Source organism: Bombina bombina, chromosome 7, assembly GCF_027579735.1.
Source record: "Bombina bombina isolate aBomBom1 chromosome 7, aBomBom1.pri, whole genome shotgun sequence".
NCBI lineage: Eukaryota > Metazoa > Chordata > Amphibia > Anura > Bombinatoridae > Bombina > Bombina bombina.
The window spans coordinates 495,535,133-495,557,921 of NC_069505.1; positions in this window are offsets into that span (position 1 = coordinate 495,535,133).

A 22,789-nucleotide genomic window follows, 5' to 3' on the forward strand; every position below is an offset into this window, starting at 1 on the left:
GGTTAATGTTTGAAGTTAGGTGTCGGCGATGTTAGGGAGGGCAGATTAGGGGTTAATACTATTTATGATAGGGTTAGTGAGGCGGGTTAGGGGTTAATAACTTTATTATAGTAGCGCTCAGGTCCGCTCGGCAGATTAGGGGTTAATAAGTGTAGGCAGGTGTCGGCGACGTTGAGGGGGGCAGATTAGGGGTTAATAAATATAATATAGGGGTCGGCGGTGTTAGGGGTAGCAGATTAGGGGTACATAGGGATAACGTAGGTGGCTGCGCTTTGCGGTCGGAAGATTAGGGGTTAATTATTTTAAGTAGCTGGCGGCGACGTTGTGGGGGGCAGGTTAGGGGTTAATAAATGTAATACAGGGGTCGGCGGGGTTAGGGGCAGCAGATTAGGGGTACATAAGTATAACGTAGGTGGCGGTCGGCAGATTAGGGGTTAAAAATTTTAATCGAGTGGCGGCGATGTGGGGGGAGCTCGGTTTAGGGGTACATAGGTAGTTTATGGGTGTTAGTGTACTTTAGGGTACAGTAGTTAAGAGCTTTATGAACCGGCGTTAGCCAGAAAGCTCTTAACTCCTGCTATTTTCAGGCGGCTGGAATTTTGTCGTTAGAGCTCTAACGCTCACTTCAGAAACGACTCTAAATACCAGCGTTAGAAAGATCCCATTGAAAAGATAGGATACGCAAATGGCGTAGGGGGATCTGCGGTATGGAAAAGTCGCGGCTGAAAAGTGAGCGTTAGACCCTTTAATCACTGACTCCAAATACCAGCGGGCGGCCAAAACCAGCGTTAGGAGCCTCTAACGCTGGTTTTGACGGCTACCGCCGAACTCCAAATCTAGGCCTTAGGATTTATATTTATTTTACAGGCAATTTTGTATTTATTTTAACTCGGTACAATAGTTATTAAATAGTATTAACTATTTAATAACTACCTAGCTAAAATAAGTACAAAATTACCTGTAAAATAAACCCTAACCTAAGTTACAATTACACTTAAGAATACACTATTATTAATTATCTAGACTACTTACAATTATTTAAAATTAAATTAAATAAACTAAATTACGGGGAAAAAATTACAAGAATTTTAAACTAATTACACCTAATCTAATCCCCCTAATAAAATAAAAAATCCCCCCAAAATAATAAAATTCCCTACCCTATACTAAATTACAAATAGCCCTTAAAAGGGCTTTTTGCGGGGCATTGCCCCAAAGTAATCAGCTCTTTCACCTGTAAAAAAAAATAGAATACCCCCCAACATTAAAACCAACCACCCACACACCCAACACTACTCTAAAACCCACCCAATCCCCCCTTAAAAAAAACTAACACTATACCCCCCTGAAGATCTCCCTACCTTGAGCCGTCTTCACCCAGCCGGGCACAAGTGGACCTCCAGAGGGGCAGAAGTCTTCATCTGATCCGGGCAGAAGATGTCCTCCAAGCGGCAGAATTCTTCATCCAAGCGGCATCTTCTATCTTCATCCATCCGGAGCGGAGCGGGTTCATCTTCAATCCAGCCAACGAGGAGCCATCCTCTTCAAATGACGTCCTAAAACTGAATGAAGGTTCCTTTAAATGACGTCATCCAAGATGGCGTCCCTTGAATTCCGATTGGCTGATAGGATTCTATCAGCCAATCGGAATTAAGGTAGGAAAAATCCTATTGGCTGATCCAATCAGCCAATAGGATTGAAGTTAAATCCTATTGGCTGATTGGATCAGCCAATAGGATTGAGCTCGCATTCTATTGGCTGTTCCAATCAGCCAATAGGATTGAACTTTTTCCTTTAACTTTTGGCTCACTCGAGTGCTAGTTACATTGTGTGCCTGGTTACCATAGCCTCCCTTACTGTGCTCCTCCCCAAAAACATTGTGTAAATTGCACACAATATGCACAAAATCCTATAATATAAAAGCCCAAGTGTGTTTGTCCGAAGCTGTAATGCGCAGTAGAGACAGCACGAGGACAAACACACCTGGCCTTACCTGACATGCTGTTTGCAAAAGAGAGAAAAGTGCTAAAGAGAGGGGGAAGAGGAGAAGAGAATGGAAAGACAGAGCAAAATAGAGGGGAAAGAGCAAAAGAGAGGGGAAAGCGCAAAATAGAGGGAATAGAGGGGGGAGAGAGAGAGCAAAAAAGAGGGGGAGGGAGAAAATGAGAGGAGGGAGAGAGAGCAAAATAGAGGGAAGAGAGAGAAAAAGAGAGGGGGGAGAGAGCAAAATCGATGTGCGGTGGACATGGTTTGCTATAGCGGATCATGTCCGTCCGCACAATGATAAAAAATATCACCCTCGCGAAAGCGATAATTTGTGCTCCACTTGTAATCTGGCCCATAGTTTTGGAGAGACTTTTGAACAACCATAACATGGCAGGGCTGGACTAGGAATAAAAAGCAGCCCTGGAAAAAAAAGACCAGCCCTATATTCATTTGAGCCATCTATTTATTTATTTATTTAGAAGACATGTCATTTGAAGACTACTGCAAACTTTTTTCTATATACATAAATCAGTGTAACAACAAAAATCAACTTACAGGGGCATTTAATTTGCTAGTTACATAAAAGCTATCACAATAATATGTATACAGCCAGTTGAATAAGCACTTCACTGCACTGCACTGGTAAAATGTGCACCTTCTCAAATTAGTATATAGAAATGATTAAATAAATGTGGTGGTAACTGGTTGTACAAGCTATAACACTACAACATATATAAATTATTAAATAGGGTGGTTGTGCAAGCTATAACACACACAACATATATAAATTATTAAATAGGGTGGTTGTACAAGCTATAACACTACACCATATATAAATTATTCAATAGGGTGGTTGTACAAGCTATAACACACACAACATATATAAATTATAAAATATGGTGGTTGTACAAGCTATAACACTACAACATATACATTATTAAATAGGGTGGTTGTGCAAGCTATAACACACACAGCATATATAAATTATTAAATAGGGTGGTTGTACAAGCTATAACACTACACCATATATAAATTATTTAATAGGGTGGTTGTACAAGCTATAACTCTACAACATATATAAATATATAAATTATTAAATAGGGTGGTTGTAGAAGCTATAACACTACAACATATATAAATATATAAATTATTAAATATGGTGGTTGTACAAGCTATAACACTACAACATATATAAATATATAAATTATTAAATAGGGTGGTTGTACAAGCTATAACACTACAACATATATAAATATATAAATTATTAAATAGGGTGGTTGTACAAGCTATAACACTACAATATATATATATATATAAATATATAAATTTTTAAATAGGGTGGTTGTACAAGCTATAACACTACAACATATATAAATATATATATTATTAAATAGGGTGGTTGTACAAGCTATAACACTACAACATATATAAATATATACATTATTAAATAGGGTGGTTGTACAAGCTATAACACTACAACATATATAAATATATAAATTATTAAATAGGGTGGTTGTACAAGCTATAACACTACAACATATATATATAAATATATAAATTATTAAATAGGCTGGTTGTACAAGCTATAACACTACAAGATATATAAATATATAAATTATTAAATAGGGTGGTTGTACAAGCTATAACACTACAACATATATAAATATATAAATTATTCAATAGGGAGGTTGTACAAGCTATAACACTACAACATATATAAATATATACATTATTAAATAGGGTGGTTGTAGAAGCTATAACACTACAACATATATAAATATATAAATTATTAAATAGGCTGGTTTTGCAAGCTATAACACTACAACATATATAAATATATAAATTATTAAATAGGGTGGTTGTACAAGCTATAACACTATTAAATAGGGTGGTTGTACAAGCTATAACACTACAACATAAATAAATATATAAAATATTAAATAGGGTGGTTGTACAAGCTATAGCACTGCAACATATATAAATATATAAATGATTAAATAGGGTGGTTGTACAAGCTATAACACTACAACATATATAAATATATAAATTATTAAATAGGGTGTTTGTACAAGCTATAGCACTACAACATATATAAATATAGAAATGATCAAATAGGGTGGTTGTACAAGCTATAACACTACAACATACCGTATATAAATATATAAATGATTAAATAGGGTGGTTGTACAAGCTATAACACTACAACATATATATATATATATATATATATATATATATATATATATATATATATATATATATATATATATATATAAATTATTCAATAGGGTGTTTGTACAAGCTATAACACTACAGCATATATAAATATATAAAATATTAAATAGGGTGGTTGTACAAGCTATAGCACTGCAACATATATAAATATATAAATGATTAAATAGGGTGGTTGTACAAGCTATAACACTACAACATATATAAATATATAAATTATTAAATAGGGTGTTTGTACAAGCTATAGCACTACAACATATATAAATATAGAAATGATCAAATAGGGTGGTTGTACAAGCTATAACACTACAACATACCGTATATAAATATATAAATGATTAAATAGGGTGGTTGTACAAGCTATAACACTACAACATATATATATATATATATATATATATATATATATATATATTATTCAATAGGGTGTTTGTACAAGCTACAACACTACAGCATATATATATATATAAATTATTCAATAGGGTGGTTGTACAATCTATAAAACTACAACAGAGCCATCTATTTATTTATTTATTTAGAAGACATGTCATTTGAAGACTACTGCAAACTTTTTTCTATATACATAAATCAGTGTAACAACAAAAATCAACTTACAGGGGCATTTAATTTGCTAGTTACATAAAAGCTATCACAATAATATGTATACAGCCAGTTGAATAAGCACTTCACTGCACTGCACTGGTAAAATGTGCACCTTCTCAAATTAGTATATAGAAATGATTAAATAAATGTGGTGGTAACTGGTTGTACAAGCTATAACACTACAACATATATAAATATATAAATTATTAAATAGGGTGGTTGTACAAGCTATAACACTACAACATATATAAATTATTAAATAGGGTGGTTGTGCAAGCTATAACACACACAACATATATAAATTATTAAATAGGGTGGTTGTACAAGCTATAACACTACACCATATATAAATTATTCAATAGGGTGGATGTACAAGCTATAACACACACAACATATATAAATTATAAAATATGGTGGTTGTACAAGCTATAACACTACAACATATACATTATTAAATAGGGTGGTTGTGCAAGCTATAACACACACAACATATATAAATTATTAAATAGGGTGGTTGTACAAGCTATAACACTACACCATATATAAATTATTTAATAGGGTGGTTGTACAAGCCATAACTCTACAACATATATAAATATATAAATTATTAAATAGGGTGGTTGTAGAAGCTATAACACTACAACATATATAAATATATAAATTATTAAATAGGGTGGTTGTACAAGCTATAACACTACAACATATATAAATATATAAATTATTAAATAGGGTGGTTGTACAAGCTATAACACTACAACATATATAAATATATAAATTATTAAATAGGGTGGTTGTACAAGCTATAACACTACAACATATATAAATATATAAATTATTAAATAGGGTGGTTGTACAAGCTATAACACTACAACATATATAAATATATACATTATTAAATAGGGTGGTTGTACAAGCTATAACACTACAATATATATATATATAAATATATACATTTTTAAATAGGGTGGTTGTACAAGCTATAACACTCCAACATATATAAATATATATATTATTAAATAGGGTGGTTGTACAAGCTATAACACTACAACATATATAAATATATACATTATTAAATAGGGTGGTTGTACAAGATATAACACTACAACATATATAAATATATAAATTATTAAATAGGGTGGTTGTACAAGCTATAACACTACAACATATATATATAAATATATAAATTATTAAATAGGCTGGTTGTACAAGCTATAACACTACAAGATATATAAATATATAAATTATTAAATAGGGTGGTTGTACAAGCTATAACACTACAACATATATAAATATATAAATTATTCAATAGGGAGGTTGTACAAGCTATAACACTACAACATATATAAATATATACATTATTAAATAGGGTGGTTGTAGAAGCTATAACACTACAACATATATAAATATATAAATTATTAAATAGGCTGGTTGTGCAAGCTATAACACTACAACATATATAAATATATAAATTATTAAATAGGGTGGTTGTACAAGCTATAACACAATTAAATAGGGTGGTTGTACAAGCTATAACACTACAACATAAATAAATATATAAACTATTAAATAGGGTGGTTGTACAAGCTATAGCACTGCAACATATATAAATATATAAATGATTAAATAGGGTGGTTGTACAAGCTATAACACTACAACATATATAAATATATAAATTATTAAATATGCTGTTTGTACAAGCTATAGCACTACAACATATATAAATATAGAAATGATCAAATAGGGTGGTTGTACAAGCTATAACACTAAAACATACCGTATATAAATATATAAATCATTAAATAGGGTGGTTGTACAAGCTATAACACTACAACATATATAAATATATAAATGATTAAATAGGGTGGTTGTACAAGCTATAACACTACAACACACACATATATATATATATATATATATATATATATATATATATATATATATATATAAAAATTATTCAATAGGGTGTTTGTACAAGCTATAACACTACAACATATATAAATATATAAATTATTAAATAGGGTGGTTGTACAAGCTATAACACTACAGCATATATAAATATATAAATTATTCAATAGGGTGGTTGTACAAGCTATAAAACTACAACATATATAAATATATAAATTATTCAATAGGGTGGTTGTACAAGCTATAACACTACAACATATATAAATATATAAATTATTAAATAGGGTGGTTGTACAAGCTATAACACTACAACATATATAAATATATAAATTATTCAATAGGGTGTTTGTACAAGCTATAACACTACAACATATATAAATATATAAATTATTCAATAGGGTGGTTGTATAAGCTATAACACTACAACATATATAAATATAGAAATTATTAAATAGGGTGGTTGTACAAGCTATAACACACACAACATATATAAATATAGAAATTATTAAATAGGGTGGTTGTGCAAGCGCTAACATTCTGACACATATTCACACAGAAACAAACATACAGAAATATATATACACGCTTAAAGGGACACTGTACCCACATTTTTTCTTTCGTAATTCAGAAAGAGCATGCAATTTTAAGCAACTTTCTAATTTACTCCTATTATCAATTTTTCTTCGTTCTCTTGCAATCATTATTTGAAAAAGAAGGCATTTTAAGCTTTTTTTTTGGTTTCAGTACTATGGACAGCACTTTTTTATTGGTGGATGAATTTATCCACCAATCAGCAAGGACAACCCAGGTTGTTCACCAAAAATGGGCCGGCATCTAAACTTACATTCTTGCATTTCAAATAAAGATACCAAGAGAATGAAGAAAATTTGATAATAGGAGTAAATTAGAAAGTTGCTTAAAATATCATGCTCAATCTGAATCACAAAAGAAAAATTTTGGGTACAGTGTCCCTTTAAAGATAACTGTAGTGGAGCGGCTTCCTGCTGCTAACACTGCTCCCCCGCTGATACGGCCCTGGATGAGGCCCACACGCCTCATCCAGTCAGCGGCCATGCAAGGTTGGGATGTTGCCACGGAAACCCCGTCCCCTGTCAAGTGCTGCCTGGGTCCATTGGACCCACTTGGTCCCATGTTTGAGCTCTCCCTGTTCTAGTATAAGCATTCTGGGGCTTTGTAACCTACTCAATAAAGTTTTATAATATCCTTGAACTAAAAATAAATATTCTAATGAAACATAACATTTTACTTTTACACTAGAATTTATCTTTTAATCACCTTTTCTGCTATCAAATTCTAACACATAATATTAACCAATCTTAATCAGACATAGGGAACCTATTTTGTTCACTAAAATAAAAAATGTTAAAAGGGCAGTTTAGCCAAAACTAAAATTTCATGATTCAGATAGGGCATGCAATTTTAAACAACTTTCCAATTCACTTTTATCATCAAATTTGCTGTGTTCTCTCTGTATTCTTAGTTGAAAACTAGACCTAGGTAGGCCCATATGCTAATTTCTAAGCCCTTAAAGGCCGCCTCTCTTTTCACAACAGATAACCTTCACTGATTCAACTCGCTACTAAGTGTTAAGATCGCTACTAAACTTTGTATCCAGTATTTAGATGATGCTTTCATACAGCTCTTGCAGCGCCTTGAGACCCTAACGGATGATTAGCTGCGCTTTACAAGTACCCAATACATACATACAAATGACGTAAGGCACTGATTAGATATTTATTGCTATAAATTAACCTCAGGTACCACAGAGAAAATGGAGTAGTATATTTTAGGGGTTGCTATGGTGACCAGGTAGGCCGCAGCCTCACTAGCAGTAGTTGCCCTGTGTAGCCCTCACTTGCTTTTGCGTGCAGCACATATGTCCAGAGTGCGGCTGGGTTGTTATTGTTGCTTACTGTGTCAGTTCTTTGTTTCTCAGCCGTTTCCTTCCTGATTATCTTAAAAAAAGGTCAGGACAGGCAATGACTGCCACCCCCATGCCGGGCTGCGGCCTAGCTTTGCTCCCTGACACATGATACACAACACGGCCCACCCCTAGTGGCGTGCAGCAAAGCAGCCTCCCTATGCTCACACTGGTCCTCAAGGACCCCAGCTGATGCGGCCCTGGGCAACCCATTGGGAAAGTCCCCATTTTTTTTAAATGTAATCTGATAATAGCAATTAAAGGGACATTCCAAGCCAAAATTGGAATCCATGTGGATGCATTTCAATTTTGATTAGAAGCATTTTTGTAATATACATGCATTATCAAATATGCTTCTAAGAAAAGCTATAGCTGTTTCAAAAGTGTATTCAAGTATGCACCATGCACTAGCATTTTAAATACAGCTCTTGCTCAGAGAGCCGAAGGTGCTTGTACCATCTGGTAATGACTCAATTTGTTAATTGCTGACATGATACAAGCCCCACTAGCGCTCAGAGCAGCTACAGTATTTAAAATGATGATGCACTGACAATATCTAGCTCTGCTTCACGTGCACGTGCAGAGAAAAATGTTAACATTATAACAGTGATAACTTTTACCAGAAGCATTTTAGCTAATATATGTTCATTGCAAATATGTTTCTATTCAAAGATGTAATTAATCCACGCACATATAAATTTTGTCTGGAATGTTCCTTTAAGTATGCACCGTGCACCAGCATATTAAACACAGCACTTGTTCAGAAAGTCTAAGGTGCTTGTACCATCTGGTAATGACTCAATTTGTTAATTGCTGACATGATACAAACCCCACTGGCGCTCTGAGCAGCTGCAGTATTTAAAAATGGTGCACTGGGAATATCCAGCTATACTTCACATGCACATGCAGAGAAAAATGTTGACTAGAATGTCCCTTTAATAAATATAGTCCATCTGGATTACATTTTTCAGTAAAGCATATTTATATTTATTTTTTATTTATCTGTTACTGTGTTCTAAGCCCCCTAACCATTCGTTATCAGCTCACTCTCTTACTGGACAGCTAGCTCCCAGTCTGTCTCTCCTCTTTGCGCATGCACAAGGGTTCCGATTAAATCAATAGCTCTTAAAAAGGAGTCAGCGTCAGAAGAATGTGGAGAAGCCCCTTAATGTAGCTCCAGTCCTCGGTCTTGCTCGGGGCATTAATTAGAATCATGATGATTCATATTAAAGATGTGAGAGCAGCATGTTTTTTATATTATCTAATATCTTACCAATTTTATTTTTTTTATTGTTAATGCAATCTCTCCCCCCCTATAATATCCCTTTAACCATTTGCATACAGAGGACAACTAGGGCCGGACTGGGAATAAAAAGCAGCCCTGGAAAATTTGGAGACCAGCCCTATTTTCTATTCACTCAGTATAATGCACACACCCCATTTTACTGGGATACTCCTTCCCCCAATATTTTATTTCAGAATTATATTAGTTTGAATTTAAATAAAGTTCCAGATTGTTGTTATATGCACTCTAAAGCCCAATTACATCCATTAATCACCCCTTTAAATTATAGCTTTCCAGCCCCAGCTGCTGCAGCCCACCGGGAAATCTCCTGGTGTCCTGGTAGGCCAATCCGGCCATGAGGACAACTTGAGGCCTCTACTACCTCTCACCATTGAATTGTATCTTAACACCCCTCATTTCTCAAAATAGGTTAAGCCCCCCTTTTGGGAAATCTGTAATTTTATATCTTATATTTGCATGGTTATATATTTTTAACCTTCTCATTTCCTGCATTAATTGTGAGATGGTGCAAAGTGACAAAAGGAAAGATTAACTGAATGGGTGTTTGAAATTATTAGGCTATAAGGCCCATAATAAAAATTAAATGGACAGTCAACACCAGAATTTTTGTTGTTTAAAAAGATAGATAATCTCTTTATTACCCATTCCCCAGTTTTGCATAACCAACACTGTTATATTAATATACTTTTTACCTCTGTGATTACCTTGTATCTAAGCATCTCCTGACAGCCCCCTGATCACATGACATTTTATTTATTATCGATTGACTTTCATTTTAGCCAATTAGTGCAGTGTCTGCCACAAGTCACGGGCATGATCACAATATTATCTATATGGCTCACATGAACTAGCTCTCCCCTGTTGTGAAAAGCAAATAAAAAAGCATGTGATAAGAGGCGGCCTTCAAGGGCTTAGAAATTATCATATGAGCCTTCCTAGGTTTAGCTTTCAACTAAGAATACCAAGAGAACAAAGCAAAATTGGTGATTAAAGTAAATTGGAAAGTTGTTTAAAATTACATTCCCTATTTGAAACATGAACTTTTTTTTGGACTTGACTGTCCCTTTAACCAACTTACCTCAAAATCCGCTTAAAAAAATTAAAGCCGCTATTCAAAATCAAGTGGTCCAGCTTAATATAGGCAGTTATAATTTGCATAAATAAAAAGAGAAAAGCGCTCAACCTGGGAACGAACAATAGCATAATAGCTTGTTCTATGGCTAGTTACCACCCAAGAAGCAGCCTCTTTTTGCTCAACATGTGCCTTTCACAGAGAAGAACTTTCCTGAAGCATATCAGTCTGATCCTGACTTCACAGTACAGTCCAGCCCCGAAATACCAGGCAATCCCTCTCTGAACGAGAGAAACAGCAAAACCCCAGACGTACGTTTCGGCCTATTGTGGGCCTCGTCAGTGAGGTGCTGCCATATCCCTCTATACGCAGTTACTTGACCAATGCTTGAAATGTTACTGGAAAATATACACACACTATAGTTCAACTATTTTTTTCAAGCACTGCTTTAAACTTACTGCCATTTCTGTGAATATCGGACCGTGTATTTCCCCTGCATTTCTTTTTGAATCAAGGCCAAAGTGTATTTATTTTCATATGGTGATATTTTCCCATATTATGGTATTTCTGTAATTTCTTAGTCTGATGAAAGTTTAAATTTATGGGCTAGACCAACTGAAAACCGCTCTATCACAGACTCAGCACTGAAATGGTTAACCACCCTTCTGTCAGTTATTACAGGTAGAGAGACAGTTTGAGCAAACTGAAGACTATTGATTAGAGAGATGGACGGGGGCTCAGCAAATGGAGTTAGCTATTCCTTCTCTATGAACACTTCTGGTATCTAAAATTTCTCATTCACAATCTGCTCCTTAATTTCCCTCCTTTTCTATTTGTTAATAAAATGTTTTTATACATTTTCAGAGCAAAATGCAAGAGCGCCATATAACTATAACTGTCAAGTTAATAAAGATGAGTCTGTACCTGGTAAGTACTATCCTTTGATGCCATATGATAATTATATTATATTATTATATAATAATATGTACTTTAATTACTTTACCTACATATTTATACTGCAGTGCCTCGCCATTAACCCTTTCTTTTAGTTTCTGAATTGTAAAGCTCTAACTCCCCCACACATTTTCTTCTATGGCTGTATCTATATCTATTGTTGTTTTGGTAGAATGCAAAAATGCATAGGGATTATCTGCTGGAGCATGCCTAGAAGCTGTGAACTCAGTTCAAATACAATGCCTGTGTCTAAACACTGATAAGGGGGTGGAGTCGTCTGCTCCAGGCAGCTTAGCTATGTAATTCATTTTGCTTATTTTTGAAAATTATTTCAAAATACTTGCCAGCAATTTTTGAACAATTTTTTTATGTAAACTATTTTTAATTAATTAGCCCTTTTTAGGATATGCAAAAATATCTCAACCTGTTTTTATGTCCCTTTAAGGTAATCTTTTTGTTAAACTATTTTAAAAAAATCGTAAAGACTGTTATTTAGTGCATACCAATTTTGTTTATAATAACAATTTTTTTTTGTTAGAGATATTTAACTTGATTTTAGGAATCCAATATTAAAGAGATTATTTATTTCTCTTGGCTTTCTAAATATATTTAAAGAGATAGTGTTCTGTAAAATTGGTTTCCTCTCTATGGGCCTGATATTCAAAACCTCGCTGCTCAGATGAGATGATATAACAAATCTCATTGGTACAGTGAGGTCCTTGTCCCTATGTGTTTCTGATTGCTTGTTATACCATATATACATATAACGTATGGATAATAGCACATTTAGGTTTATTTTTGTATTTAAAATAGCAGTGTTTACTCTTTGAAACCATAACCCATTAAAATGGGCTGATCTTGCTTATCAAAAATGGGCCAGCTCACATTCTTGCTTTTTCAAATAAAGATACCAAGAGAACGAAGAAAAAAAATGATAATAGGAGTAAATTATAAAGTTGCTTAAAATTGCATGTTCTATGTAAATCATGAAAATTTGGGTTCCATATCCCTTTAAGGGGCAAGCTAACTCCTTGTATGCCATGGAAAGATACTACAGGGTTAAAACCACTTCCAACTGGTTAGCTATATAGTTGTCCCCTTTATTTGTAGCACTGGTAAACTCTAGTGTTTTAATAACACTATGAATTGCCATCACATTAATGGTTCTTTAAGACAGAGTGTACAATTTTTTTCCAATTTACGTCTATTAAATAATGTTTGTTGTTCTCGTAGTATTCTTTGCTAAATAGCATGCCTAGGTAGGTATTGTGGACATCTCGGAAGCACTATAAGGCAGACTTTATGCAAGAATGTTTTTAATAATGTTATACATTGTTCAAACACTGCTGCCATCTAGTGCTCAAAAGTGTACAACATTGTTAGTAAGCATTCTGCCTGCTATACTGTTCCAGATATGTGCATGGTACATACCTACATATGCTGCTCAATTAAATTTGATAAAATATTTTTTTTTTTATCATGAATGACATTTGTTTGTAATCATTTTTAAAATAAATTTGCAAATAATTATAGTAAAATGAAACCCAAAATGTTTATTTCCCTATTCAGCATACAAATATAAACAGCTTTCCAATTTACTTCTATCTAATTTGCTTCATTCTTTTGGTATCCTTAGTTGAAGGAGCAGCAATGCACTACTGGGACCTAGCTGAAAGATCAGCAGGTTAAGAGCCTACCTAGCTATACTTTTCAACAAAGAATATGCAGCAAATTAGACGATAGAAATAAATTGTAAGGTTATTTGAAGTTTTCAGTTTCATGTCTCTTTAACCCCTTACCGCCCTATAGGGCGTCCTGCAGCTACACCCTTTGACGTAGGCAAGGATCAGCCTAGGGGGCATGCCTAGCAGCTTAGACAGTCCCCCATGATCTAATCCCGGCCTTGAAATCACTTGATCGCATCGATAGTCGCGTGATTTCATTTTTCGTTCCAATGTGAACAGTATTATTCCGCCACAAAGAGGTTAATTGTGCTTGCTTTTTATTGTAATTGTGCCTTTAAAATGTTATTTTGGTTATGATTGATTCAAACATTCTTATATGTTGTTATAGATAACACTGCAGGACCAGCGCCAACCAATGAATCGTTAAGAGCAGAAACGATGTTATTAGCGCTAATGAGGATTCAAACTGAACTCAGCCTGCTCCGCAGTGAAATCAGGACAGAGTTTGTTAGGCTGGAAGAAGCTTTATATATTCAACAGACTTCACAAAGGCTGTTAACAGACTGGTTCATTTCTAGAGTATCAGACGAGCAAGAAGCGTCACGCACGGCTTCATCTCATGACAGTAGGGGAAGACAAAGACATAGAAGACGCAGAAATCCTTATTAATAAAATGTTAACATCTCATTCATTTTTGAGTAATGTTTGTTATATTGTTGCAGTTTACTTAAATTAAAAATGTATGATTAAAAAAAATTACTCATTTTTTTATTTAACCTTCACTACTGACACCTTCCGTGTTTTTGTGTTGAAACCATTATTACTCTTTTCTGAGTTACGCAGAGTACTTTTAGAAAATAATATCCTTTTTGTAATAGAATGTAAAATATATAAATACTGTATATATATATATATATATATATATATATATATAATGCACTATATTTATTAGGGAGAAGGTACCAAGAATCTACTTGACAATTTATTATTTGGGTGCAGACCCTGTAACACACATGGATTTACTTTAAGTACTTAGAGAGAAATATTGAAGAGGACACAGTAGTGTTCTCTCCAAAAAGGCAGGGATTTCAGCACTCCATAAAATTATAAAATAATTAAGTCATTGACACATTTGAAGAAATTTTATTAAATTTATTATGAGCAGGTGTTCAAAGCTTCTGCGTAACCAAACAACTTCTGGGTCCCCTAAACGAAAACCACACAAGCTTGAGTATTAATAAAATTTAATATTAGTGCAAACAAAAAACAAAACACAAAAAAGCATACATTTCAATATACAATATGTACATTAAATGCATAGTTAAAGCTGGCCAGCTCACTGTGAGTAAAACACCATGCAAATAGTATCCTGAAATCGGGCTAATGAATTATTAAGCAACACCCCTACCAGCGGGTAGCCCTGTATAGCCACAGGAATCTGCTACCATGGATAATAATGGGGATCCATGCAAAATAACTTAAAAGTGGTAATGGCAACACCTCACTCAGGGGATAACCCAATCGAAATTGGAAACTTGTTACCTTTAGAATAACCAGATGATCTATGCCAGTCACTTATATATATAACAATGTGGTAAATAAAAAGCAAATAATTACATGCTTCACATTTTACACTCTATGTTCAAAAAACAACACTCCGAGCAGGGGGTAGCACCAATATTACAAAAAGGTACCTGCTACCTTGATACTACTTGGGGATCTATGTTTCTCTAATAATAGATGTGTAATCACAGCATTTATAGAAACCACATATATAAAGCAAGCAAAATGAGCTATTAAAGAATTTAACAATAGGAAACTCTTCTATTCCGCTGCAGCCTTGTTCAGGCTGTAATGTGTGCAGTTTAATACGTTTCATTAATCCCAGACAGTACATTCCATTTTAGACTCGTAAGTCCGTGAATACGTTACAAATGACTTCTGGCGCTTGAAATCCTCCTCCTTTTTAGGGTAATGTAAGTCCGGATGCGGTGCCTGCTTGCTGCTGTGGTAAAGAAGCTGTGTTTGCATCGAGTAGCACTCAGAGGCTGGATCTCAGCTGTGCAAAATGACGTCACACGCCAACGGCCGTTTCACCCCCCATGTGACCAAACGTCATTGGGGCTTCCTCAGGGCGTATACATAGCAGTTCCATGTGTGTTCTATTTAAACTCAGCCCATGATTCGGATTGGTGAAAATATCTTAGGTAAAATTGAAACAGTGTTTGTTATTGCTCAGATGTAACGAACAAAGCCATTAGTTCTCACATTAATCATAGTCTAAGCAACTTTATGATAACATATTATAACGACTTAAGTAATTTTAAGTCAATACAAAAAATTGTTTGCACATATCTAATGAATATTTACCTCCAGCAAGGCAATTCCGTGCAAACTAAGCAATGAGAGGCAGAAACATCTAAGTGATTACTATCAAAATTATCGACTCTAAGGGAATTATATCCCATTCTATTAACCATTTATAAGTTAGTACCATAATATTAATAATCAAATTTTATGTTTTATAAGAAGGGGGCAAAGTCATTCAATCCATTTGGTGACAAGGTTTTTAATCTAAATATCCATGCTACTTCTTTCCTAAGCAGCAAGTTATCTATGTCGCCACCTCTACCATGTAAAGAGCATCTTTCAATGCCTATTACTTTTAGGTCATCTGTGGAGCAGTTGTGGCAAAGTTTAAAATGCAGGGCTATATTACTGTTTATAGTACCTTCTTTTGCATTAGCAATGTCATTACGATGTTCTGTGACTCTGTCTTTCAAAATTCTCTTAGTTTTACCTGTATAGTAGAGGGGGCACGGACAGTATAGCAGATATATTACATTATCAGATTTACAATTAATAAATTGTCTGATTTCATATATTTTCTCACCTGTACTAAACTGTCTAGTTTTTACAAAGGAACTTGCAAAAGGCACAATTTCCGCATTGAAAACAACCTTATAGCTTCTGTCGTTTTTCAAGCCAATTTTGTGCTTTTGGGTTGCGTGTGAAATCGCTCTTAACCAATTTGTCTTTTAAATTGGGAGCTCTACGTGCAACCAGTGATGGAAAATCACCCACCACACTTTTAACATTCTCATCTGAGAGTAGAAATTGCCATTTGCTTTTTAAAATCTTACGAACTTGGTTCCAGTGTCCATTGTATTCGGTAATAAATCTTACCCTGTTATCTACTTTTTTCTCCTTTTTGTCAAACAACAGAGAATCTCTATTAGTTTTTAGAGCTTGATTCATCGCATATTTTACATTACGTTTTGAATACCCTCTTGCTTTAAATCGATTAGCCATTTCTTGTGCATGTATCTTATATTTATTCCTGCTGGAACAATTTCTCCGAAGTCTGAGAAATTGTCCAGTAGGAATTCCTCTAATACGGGACGGTGGGTGATGATTAGAAGCAATTAGTAGTGTATTAGTTGCAGTACTTTTTCTGTAGATTTCTGTAGTAAGCCCTGAGGAAGCCCCAATGACGTTTGGTCAAATGACGTTGGCGTGTGACGTCATTTTGCACAGCTGAGATCCAGCCTCTGAGTGCTACTCAATGCAAACACAGCTTCTTAACCACAGCAGCAAGCAGGCACCGCATCCGGACTTACATTACCTTAAAAAGGAGGAGGATTTCAAGCGCCATAAGTCATTTGTAACGTATTCACGGACTTACGAGTCTAAAATGGAATGAAACGTATTAAACTGCACACATTACAGCCTGAACAAGGCTGCAGCGGAATAGAAGAGTTTCCTATTGTTAAATTCTTTAATAGCTCATTTTGCTTGCTTTATATATATGGTTTCTATAAATGCTGTGATTAGACATCTATTATTAGAGAAACATAGATCCCCAAGTAGTACCAACATAGCAGGTACCTTTTTGTAATATTGGTGCTACCCTCTGGTCGGGGTGTTGTTTCTTGAACATAGAGTGTAAAATGTGAAGCATGTAATTATTTGCTTTTTATTTACCACATTGTTATATATATATAAGTGTTCCTTGTTCAGAGGAGAATTGCCTGGTATTTTGGGGCTGGACTGACCTTACTTGGCGGGATCAGACTGATATACTTCAGGAAAGTTTTCTTCTGTGAAAAGCACACTGGTCTAAAAGAGGCTGCTTCCGGGTGGTAAATCACCATAGAACAAGCCAGTGAGCTGTTGTTCGTTCCTGGTAGAGCGCTTCTCTCTTCGTATGCAAATTATTATGACCCTGGGGAAGTCTCCCTATGGGTGATGGGGGAAACGAGACTGGACTCCTTGCCCAGTGTGCTTAGAGGAATGTGGCTGCACCTCACTGACGAGGCCCATAGGAGGCCAAAACGATCGTCTGGGGTTGTCATGTTCCATGTTCAGAGGAGAATTGCCTGGTATTTTGGGGCTGGACTGACCTTACTTGGCGGGATCAGACTGATATACTTCAGGAAAGTTTTCTTCTGTGAAAAGCACACTGGTCTAAAAGAGGCTGCTTCCGGGTGGTAAATCACCATAGAACAAGCCAGTGAGCTGTTGTTCGTTCCTGGTAGAGCGCTTCTCTCTTCGTATGCAAATTATTATGACCCTGGGGAAGTCTCCCTATGGGTGATGGGGGAAACCAGACTGGACTCCTTGCCCAGTGTGCTTAGAGGAATGTGGCTGCACCTCACTGACGAAGCCCATAGGAGGCCGAAACGATCGTCTGGGGTTGTCATGTTCCATGTTTAGAGGAGAATTGCCTGGTATTTTGGGGCTGGACTGACCTTACTTGGTGGGATCAGACTGATATACTTCAGGAAAGTTTTCTTCTGTGAAAGCACACTGGTCTAAAAAGAGGCTGCTTCCGGGTGGTAAATCACCATAGAACAAGCCAGTGAGCTGTTGTTCGTTCCTGGTAGAGCGCTTCTCTCTTCGTATGCAAATTATTATGACCCTGGGGAAGTCTCCCTATGGGTGATGGGGGAAACCAGACTGGACTCCTTGCCCAGTGTGCTTAGAGGAATGTGGCTGCACCTCACTGACGAGGCCCATAGGAGGCCGAAACGATCGTCTGGGGTTGTCATGTTCCATGTTCAGAGGAGAATTGCCTGGTATTTTGGGGCTGGACTGACCTTACTTGGCGGGATCAGACTGATATACTTCAGGAAAGTTTTCTTCTGTGAAAAGCACACTGGTCTAAAAGAGGCTGCTTCCGGGTGGTAAATCACCATAGAACAAGCCAGTGAGCAGTTGTTCATTCCTGGTAGAGCGCTTCTCTCTTCGTATGCAAATTATTATGACCCTGGGGAAGTCTCCCTATGGGTGATGGGGGAAACCAGACTGGACTCCTTGCCCAGTGTGCTTAGAGGAATGTGGCTGCATCTCACTGACGAGGCCCATAGGAGGCCGAAACGATCGTCTGGGGTTGTCATGTTCCTTGTTTAGAGGAGAATTGCCTGGTATTTCGTATGCAAATTATATATATAAGTGACTGGCATAGATCCTCTGGCTATTCTCAAGGTAACAAGTTTCCAATTTCGATTGGGTTATCCGCTGAGTGAGGTGTTGCCATTACCACTTTTGTATTTTGAGTTATTTTGCATGGATCCCCATTATTATCCATGGTAGCAGATTCCTGTGGCTATACAGGGCTACCCGCTGGTAGGGGTGTTGCTTAATAATTCATTAGCCCGATTTCAGGATACTATTTGCATCGTGTTTTACTCACAGTGAGCTTGCCAGCTTTAACTATGCATTTAATGTACATATTGTATATTGAAATGTATGCTTTTTTGTGTTTTGTTTTTTGTTTGCACTAATATTAAATTTTATTAATACTCAAGCTTGTGTGGTTTTCTTTTAGGGGACCCAGAAGTTGTTTGGTTACGCAGAAGCTTTGAACACCTGCTCATAATAAATTTAATAAAATTTCTTCAAATGTCTCAATGACTTAATTATTTTATAATTTTATGGAGTGCTGAAATCCCTGCCTATTTGGAGAGAACACTACTGTGTCCTCTTCAATATTTCTCTCTAAGTACTTAAAGTAAATCTCTCTCTCTCTCTCTCTCTCTCTCTCTCTCTCTCTCTCTCTCTCTCTCTCTCTCTCTATATATATATATATATATAAATACACATATAATATATATACTGTATATATATATATATATATTTATATATAACATAATATATATATATATATACTATATATATATATATATATATATATACAAAATATATACTGTATATACGTATATATACATAATATATACTGTATATATATATATATATATATATATATATATATATATATATATATATATATATATATATATAAAAAATAATAAATATATATATATGGTAGAAAGAGAGTTCAATAAAGGTAGTTAGGCACTCAGCTAAAACAATTTCTTTCTGCAATATGAATATGTTCCTTTTCAATAATTTATAGATGGTATTTTAAAATATGGTCTTATGGAGATGAGATATTGTTCTTTATCCCAATTATAACTTCTCAATGTGATAGCGTGAAGTAAGTATTTCCTGCTTACCAGCTTTTACCCCAATCATATGAGGTAATGTGATTGCTCTTTCGTGGGTAAAGTTGGTTGATTTCTCTCTGCCTTTGTAGGTAGACCTCCAAGTGTCCTAATCCGTTCCCCTTCTTAGGGTGTCGCTAGGTTTATTCAATGGAAATCCTGGACTCTCTTGTCTCTTCTAAGATGGTGGTGAGAAGTCCTGTTTCTTATCAGATGGTGATGAGAAGCATTGTTCCCTTAAATGGTCATCCGGAATGTACAGAAAGAGGAAAGAAGAATGCACATAGCGTAATACTGTATATAACAGAATAAAATGTATTTATATACAAGATATGCTTACATAGTTTAACCTCAATCGATTATGAGGTAAGATCACAGCGTATAAAAGCACCTCAACCTGTTTCCAGGGTCTCAGTGTAACAGAATTCAGTAGATGATTAAATCGTGACAATAGTACCGTCCCTTAGTGACTAGAGGACTGGTCTGGATGACTGGGATATGGAAATTTTCCCCGTGTACTGAATGTCATCAGAAAATGTCATAAAATGTTCATAAAATATTAGTGAAAATACCTCTCTGTTAAAAAAGTATAATAGAACAAAAAAATGGCAATGTCCGCTTCATCACTTATAAATCCTAAGAAGTGGTGTATAAATACAGAGTTCTTTGTGTTGTTAAAATTGCCAACAGCAAAAGGTGGCCGTATGAAATAGGCCCTGTCCGCCCACTTATATATTCCTTACGCGTTTCAAAGTCGTTGGAGACTTCTTCATCAGAGGAAAATCCTCACAAATGACTCTGTATATATATACCACTTCTTAGGATTTATAAGTGGTGAAGCGGACATTGCCATTTTTTTGTTCTATTATACTTTTTAAACAGAGAGATATTTTATGAACATTTTATGACATTTTCTGATGACATTCAGTACAGGGGGAAAATTTCCATATCCCAGTCATCCAGACCAGTCCTCTAGTCACTAAGGGACAGTACTATTGTCACGATTTAACCATCTACTGAACTCTGTTACACTGAGACCCTGGAAACAGGTTGAGGTGCTTTTATATGCTGTGATCTTACCTCATAATCGATTGAGGTTAAACTATGTAAGCATATTTTGTATATAAATAAATTGTATTCTGTTATATACAGTATTACGCTATGTGCAGTCTTCTTTCCTCTTTCTGTACATTCCGGATGACCATTTGAGGGGACAAGGCTTCTCACCACCATCTGATAAGAAACAGGACTTCTCATCACCATCTGAGAAGAAACAAGAGAGTCCAGGATTTCCATTGAATAAACCTAGCGACACCCTAAGAAGGGGATCTACAAACGGATTAGGACACTTGGAGGTCTACCTACAAAGGCACAGAGAAATCAACCAACTTTACCCACGAAAGAGCGATCACATTACCTCATATGATTGGGGTAAAAGCTGGTAAGCAGGAAATACTTACTTCACGCTATCACATTGAGAAGTTATAATTGGGATAAAGAACAATATCTCATCTGAATAAGACCCTATTTTAAAATACCATCTATAAATTATTGAAAAGGAACATATTCATATTGCAGAAAGAAATTGTTTTAGCTGAGCGCCTAACGACCTTTATTGAACTCTCTTTCTGCCACATTTTCTACAGAGAAAGGGGTACTCTGTGTCAATAATTTGGGCAGCACGCTATCTATTTTGTCACTAATTTTTGTGATACTTGTTACAATTGTGTTATTGGGTGTATAACATACTGATATACTTACGGTGTCTGTATCAATATTTGGACAGCACGCTTTCTATTTTGTTACTATTTTTTGTTACACCTGTTTCCCACGTGGTATTGGATGTATAAATATACCGATATACTTACAGTTTAATTTTAGGTCTGAACACACACCTATATATATATATATATCCACTTTATATAAATATCGAACTATACTGAACTCAGATACATCTATTTGATAAGCACATACAAATACCATCACTCAAGATCTAGCGCTGGTGCTTTTTTCTTTATTTTTCATATATATATATATATATATATATATATATATATATATATATATATAAATGTACTTGTCATTTTTTATAACTTAAACAGGGCCAGGTCTATTCATTAGGTGAATCTAGGCGGTTTCAAAACAGCAGTCAAGAATCCAGACCAGCTCATCAGAAAATAAAAGCCTTATTTTTAAAAACATGAAAATGACAAATGGATAAAATTTGTATAAAAGTTCTAATGTTTAATGGACATTCTGGTGCTTTTATAACATTTTTTGGGTTACACCTAGTATTTATAGCTGGGATACAGGATGTAACCCGAAACGCGTTATGTATATTCATATTCAGACACTGCCATGCTTAACCCTTTGAGTGCTAATGATGGCTCTGAGCTGTCACAGAGTTTCCCACTCTGGTGCTAATGACGGCTCAGAGCCGTCACTAGCACTCTCCCACCTTGAGGGAGATCTGGGGGCTCCCACCCACTCCTACCCCGGCGATCATGCCTGTAGAGTGACAGGCATCGCCGGCGCTTTCCATTTTGTGTGGTGACGTCACGCGCAATAACGTGATGACGTCACCGCGCAACTTTATTT